Source organism: Callorhinus ursinus, unplaced genomic scaffold (assembly GCF_003265705.2).
Source record: "Callorhinus ursinus isolate GAN/ISIS: 27379988/994484 unplaced genomic scaffold, GSC_fseal_2.0 scaffold1, whole genome shotgun sequence".
Lineage (NCBI taxonomy): Eukaryota > Metazoa > Chordata > Mammalia > Carnivora > Otariidae > Callorhinus > Callorhinus ursinus.
The window spans coordinates 105,535,620-105,540,094 of record NW_027397063.1 but is presented as its reverse complement, the minus strand read 5'-3'; positions in this window follow the sequence as shown (position 1 = coordinate 105,540,094).

Genomic DNA, 4,475 nt, shown 5'->3' with positions numbered 1-4,475 from the left:
GCAAAGCTAACTGTGAAGGCGGTAGGCCCACTCATTGCGGGCCATCGTCAGGATCTTGGTTCAAATGCCACAGCCTTTGACGTCTCAGGGCAGCTAAGACTTTAATATGAGGGCTAACATGTTCGTCCCATCCAGCCCCACTCCCACCCCCACCGCCTGTCACCGCGGAAAATCGGAAGAGTTTGGCTCATCCCCAGCCCTTATAGATCCCTCCCTTGCGATCCCAATGCATGGGATCGTTGCATTCTAGGTAAATTTCTTAGGGGTGCCTTATAACATTCTTAGGGGGCAGAGAGGCACAGATTGGGGTGGCAACAAAGGTTCCATCCGGACTTTGGGGTAGGAATTGTGAAATTAATATGCATCTCTTTTGAGCCCCATTCTTGGAGTCAGATGTTGGTTAAGCAGAGAAATAGGAGGTGGGGAGAAGAAGTAATAAACGTTCACAGCACCTGGAGCTCTTCCTTTCCAGATAGCGGGAAGAGCCTGAAGCCACCCAGGATCTTATCCCTCATCATCAGCCCTGACAAGATTGAGTCCTGTCAACGAGTTTGGCCACCACCTCGGGGAAGGCCTCCGGATGGACTCCACCCTAGCCTGACTGCTGCTCTACTGGCCTGGGGAACTGGGTGTGGTGAAGGGGTGGGTTTTCCGGAGGATTTGGTGATTTGGGACCCCAGGGACCCAGGTCTAAGCCTGGAAGATACCTCTCCAATTGCAGGGGATTTGGAGGCATGGGTGGGAAAGAAGACAGGATCCTGGAGAGTAAAGATTAGCACTAGAGATGTATCGACGTCCTGGCGCCTGCCGCGCCAAGAAAGGGAAGGCAGTATCTGAACTGCCCCAACCTTCCCAAAGGGGAGAGGCAACCCAAGGAAGGAGAACAGTGGGCCCTTTGGTTGAGAGCTGCTCCAAGTACTCGCTCTGACGCTTCCTGGCTGAAGGACCCTGAACAAAGTCATTTAAACTACTCCAACTTTGTGTTTCCTCATCTCTAAAATGGGCACAAAAATAGAATGTTTCAAATGGTGTTTTTTGGGGCGCCTGGGTGGCTCAGTTGGTTAAGCGACTGCCTTCGGCTCAGGTCATGATCCTGGAGTCCCGGGATCGAGTCCCGCATCGGGCTCCCTGCTCGGCAGGGAGTCTGCTTCTCCCTCTCACCCTCCCCCCTCTCATGCTCTCTCTATCTCATTCTCTCTCTCAAATAAATAAATAAAATCTTTTTAAAAATGGTGTTTTTTGTTTGTTCGTTAGCTTTAAATAGGACTGTGAATGCAAAACGGGTAGAGAAAGTGCACAATAAATACTTATGTGTTGGTATTACTGCTGCTGTTGTTTTTCACTATAAATGCTGACTTAGGTTTTGCTGTTGAGGGTACCTCAAAGCATAAGCTCCTGGTAAGTGGTTCTCTGTACCCATGTCCTCACTCTGTTGGCTCTGAAGATCCAAAAGTGTACAGTCTGGGACCCTTGGAGCCTGACAGAGACCTGAAGGATCCCAGGATGAAACCAACTCTCCCCGCCCGTGTCAACCCAGCTCCACGGGGTGTCTGGTCACCCTACTCCTTTTCCAGGGCAAGCTGCAGAACCCCAGGTATCTGTAGGAAGATCTGGAGTAGCCCCAACCTTCCTCCCTTAAAGGTGCATGGACCCTAGAAAAAAAGCCTCCAAAGCTGAGTTGGAGAAGATCCTTTGGAAAAGACGAGGTGATGCTTTTCTACCTTTTGGAAGTGAAGGAAAAACAACCTGAGGAAGGAACCAGAGAAAGATGCCTGGGAGACTGAGAGCGTCAGCCCCGCACGCTCCAAGTTTACACCTCGGTCCCCCCCACTTCAAGTATTTTTATTTTCGCAGAGAATGCCGGGATAAAACATCCTCCTTCTCAGCTGACCTGCAAGGGGGGTGGGGGGGGGATGAGTGGCGGCCCTTGAATGGAAGTCGGAGCCCTCCAGTGCTCCGGAACCCTGGAGGAAGGAGGTACAGCAGTGGATGCACCTCTGAATTACGCTATCAAAATCAAAGTCCCCATTTTGGGGGGCAAACATACTAAAAAACCCACAAGATGTGGGGCTGGCCCGCATTAACCAGCATTTAGTGGCACATAAGCCCTTTGACTGCCGCTTGGAGTCCCCCACTTATTTATGATGTTTGAAGTGTGGAAAATTGTTCCTGGGCTCCACCGTGTCTGAGGAGCCAAATTGACAGACTTCCTGTCAATTTTTGGTCTACCCTGGGTATCTCGCTCCTCATACTCAAATTAGTGCAGTGCCTGGTATTCCAGGTGCAGTGGTGCAGGTCCTCGGCCACCTCAACAGTAAGGGTACCAACAGTCTAGCTTTGGCCCGGGCTGTCAGACGCTTGCACCTGTGGGGGAAGCTGGACCCTCTGTGCAGTCCCCGCCTTCTCTTTTTTGACACCCTGCTGCTGCCAAGGCTCCTTCCCACGCAGGTGACAGCATTTCCAGGCACTGGTCACCTTGAATATTTTTATACCTTCAAAAATGGAAATAGGAGAGAGAGGAATAACCTGACAGAAGTTTGTGTCTTGGTCATTTGTAAATGGGAGGATATCGATTTGGTTTAACCTGAGGATTTCTGTACTTTTAACTCAGAAATAAACTGCTGGTAGCCAATAGATGTTTGTGGGGGTGGGGTGGGGTGGGTTTAAATAACTGTCCTAACAGACCCCTGACCTTCTGGGCTGAAGATTTCTTATGATTAATAAATGGGTTTTGCTTTGCCCTTTACAATTATAATAAAACTATTGGGAACTCTTCCCACTTAAACAGGTGACCAGCTCGGACATGATGAATGATGATCCATCCCAAAACATTCATTTTTGCCTCAGCTTTTATGACACCCCATTCTAACAACTCGGCAGGCCAAAGTTTGCTTCACAAATCCCACCTCCACCCCCAATACAACATCTCTCTTACTCTCTCCTTCTTAATTCTCACTTGTTCTTGGCTTTCTGGGTTGGTTCTGGCTTTCTGGGCAAGTATCAATCGAAAGGAACTTGGGCACAGAGTGGATGGCGCACCCTCCCGAGGTGGAGCTTTCGCATTAATTGTCCCAATAAATTGAGATATAGTGTGCATAATGCAATGGAGCAATATGGTTATAGTCCACGTGTATGACTTAATTAAGCTATTTGCAGCTTGATGCTGCAAGTCAACGGGTGTGCAAGTGGATTAACAATTGCTCGCTCCCTTATCCTCAGGATGGCGCATAATTACTTTACTAGCGGTACATATCAATTTTTGATGATTGCGGAAGCCATGCTCGCTTCACCAAGAAGCCGCTTAATAACTCTCCGTTGTGTATTAAAAAAGTAGTGTTTGGAAATATTTCGAAGTCACTCCCAACATTTTTATAGGTTCTGATCGTGGCCTTTAATGGGCCGCCGTTTTATTCCTGATACATATTTTATAAAGGGGCAAAGGCTAAACTACAAGTCCGTGCTCTGAGAGGGAATTGGGAGTCCGCTTCCTGCTTTCCACGGCGAATGCCTCGCGAGCGATTGCTGGCAGTCAAGTTGGCTGAAGAGGACGTAATGGACCTGTATAAGGCAAAGGCTTGCAGCTGGGCAACCACTTCTAAAACTGTCTCTCTCTGGTTCCTCTCTCTCTCTCTCTCTCTCTCTCTCTCTCTCTCTCTCTCTCTCACACACACACACACATACACACACACACACACACCTTTGTCTACTTTAAGATAATCATGGGAGAATGTGAGCTCTACCTCATTCCAGCACCCCCTTCTCACCTCCACAAACAACACTATGTCCCAAAGGGTGCATGCCCCTCATGGGCAAGGCTAAGGGAGGTAAGGCGTCTGGTGGCGCTGCGGGGTGGTGTGTACTAACACGAGTTGATAAAATTTGCAAGAGAGCTAATAAAATTACCCAACGTGATGACAGAGAGAGACATTGACATTCTGACTTCCTAGGCTCCTTGCCCTTTGTTTAGAGTAAGATGGCGCCAAACCCCAGCTCACTTCCACCCGTGGCGGGGGATGGGTGGTGATCATGTGCATTTGTTCCATGTGATTTACTATTTGAATCTTAAGTCAAGGCTGGTCGTTTGACCTCTCTGGATTGAATTAAATCCATCACCTATAATTTTATTAAAAAGCCCTGTGGCCATCAATCATAATGAGAGCATGGGGAGTCAACATTTTCCAAGGAAATGTGTCAACTTCACGGACACATGGCACTTATGCCATCCCTTTCCTGTCCTGAGCTGAGCAGGCACACACCTGCAGTTCCCTCTGAGCATAAAGGGTCAATGAAGCATCCAATGGGTGGTGGTATTTGGGAGGAGTTCTTTGCATTTCTAGGACCAAAGCTGGGTGAGATGGTGCCCATCCCCTGATTTAAACCAAGTTCTAAATGAGGCCCCTTCCTCTGGACTCAAGAGCTGGTTTACAAACTGCATCCATCCTCAATCTAAAGGAAATTTCGTAAAATTCCAAAAG